The following is a 1,912-nucleotide window of genomic DNA, read 5'->3' on the forward strand; positions in this document are numbered from 1 at the left end:
CTTGTCAGAGGCCTTTGTGCGCGTGGCTCAGGAACGTGCACGTCTGCGATAACCGGAGACCCCTTACGTTGATCACTCATTATTGCAGCACTAAAACATATCAGTAGGAGTGATAGCTAGTAGTCACATGGGCCAGTGGCGCAATGGATAACGCGTCTGACTACGAATCAGAAGATTGTAGGTTCGACTCCTACCTGGCTCAAAACTGATTTTGATTTCACTTTTAGCAATATTTAATGAAGTCGCGTGGTCGCTTTGCTTCTTCAACATATTTTCCTGAAGTCGAATTCATTGGAGTGGTAGTCCACCCCTTGGTGACGATTGAGTAACCTTGGTCACCTCTTTAAAATACAGTCGCGACCCTCGCGTCAAGGATTTGGCAACAGATTACGTCATCTTCCCGTTCCAAACCTGCTTTTTTAGTTCTACTTCCTTGAGGAACAGAGAAACCCAAGGTATCACCGCCATCGGAACGAGGGTCAAGCTGGGCTCAAGTCTTTCACGAACCTGCTGGCCAGGCCCAACGTTCAAATATGGTTGGAGGAGGAATTTGTCATTTGTTCCGGCTGCCTGCGAAAGCTCGCCCATGCTTCCTGAAGTACACTGGGATCTGCAACGTCGACCAACGAAGACTGGCAGACCGTCAGTGAAAAGGCACGGTCATGTGAAGTCCAGCAGGGTTCAGAAAGATGTCGTAGGAGGTCAAGCAGGGTTCAGAAAGAGGTCAGAGGAGGTTCAGCAGGGTTCAGAAAGAGGTCATAGGAGGTCCAGCAGGGTACAGAAAGAGGTCGCAGTAGGTCCAGCAGGGTTCAGAAAAGTTGGTGCATTCATTTGTGTTCAGCTGCAATTCCGAGTACTTGTCAGAGGCCTTTGTGCGCGTGGCTCAGGAACGTGCACGTCTGCGACAACCGGAGACCCCTTAACGTTGATCACTCATTATTGCAGCACTAAAACATATCAGTAGGAGTGATAGCTAGTAGTCACATGGGCCAGTGGCGCAATGGATAACGCATCTGACTAAGAATCAGAAGATTGTAGGTTCGACTCCTACCTGGCTCAAAACTGATTTTGACTTCACTTTTAACAATATTTAATGAAGTCGCGTGGTCGCTTTGCTTCTTCAACATATTTTCCTGAAGTCGAATTCATTGGAGTGGTCGTCCACCCCTTGGTGACGATTGAGTAACCTTGGTCACCTCTTTAAAATACAGTCGCGACCCTCGCGTCAAGGATTTGGCAACAGATTACGTCTTCTTCCCGTTCCAAACCTGCTTTTTTAGTTCTACTTCCTTGAGGAACAGAGAAACCCAAGGTATCACCGCCATCGGAACGAGGGTCAAGCTGGGCTCAAGTCTTTCACGAACCTGCTGGCCAGGCCCAACGTTCAAATATGATTGGAGGAGGAATTTGTCATTTGTTCCGGCTGCCTGCGAAAGCTCGCCCATGCTTCCTGAAGTACACTGGGATCTGCAACGTCGACCAACGAAGACTGGCAGACCGTCAGTGAAAAGGCACGGTCATGTGAAGTCCAGCAGGGTTCAGATAGAGGTCATGTGAAGTCCAGCAGGGTTCAGATAGAGGTCATGTGAAGTCCAGCAGGGTTCAGAAAGATGTCGTAGGAGGTCAATCAGGGTTCAGAAAGAGGTCAGAGGAGGTTCAGCAGGGTTCAGAAAGAGGTCATAAGAGGTCCAGCAGGGTACAGAAAGAGGTCGCAGTAGGTCCAGCAGGGTTCAGAAAGAGGTCATGTGAAGTCCAGCAGGGTTCAGATAGAGGTCATGTGAAGTCCAGCAGGGTTCAGATAGAGGTCATGTGAAGTCCAGCAGGGTTCAGAAAGATGTCGTAGGAGGTCAAGCAGGGTTCAGAAAGAGGTCAGAGGAGTTTCAGCAGGGTTCAGAAGGAGGTCATAGGAGGT

The 1,912-nt window shown here is 49.2% G+C and overlaps 1 non-coding gene across 1 annotated transcript; it reads left to right on the plus strand.

Annotated features, from left to right (window-relative positions):
* The first annotated feature begins 986 nt into the window (after positions 1-986).
* On the plus strand, positions 987-1,059 carry TRNAL-AAG (transfer RNA leucine (anticodon AAG)). Its single transcript has one exon. It is a non-coding gene; the product is annotated as a tRNA-Leu (tRNA).
* The last annotated feature ends 853 nt before the right edge of the window (positions 1,060-1,912 follow it).

Source organism: Myxine glutinosa, unplaced genomic scaffold, assembly GCF_964187855.1.
Source record: "Myxine glutinosa unplaced genomic scaffold, kmMyxGlut1.1 SCAFFOLD_1390, whole genome shotgun sequence".
Classification (NCBI taxonomy): domain Eukaryota; kingdom Metazoa; phylum Chordata; class Myxini; order Myxiniformes; family Myxinidae; genus Myxine; species Myxine glutinosa.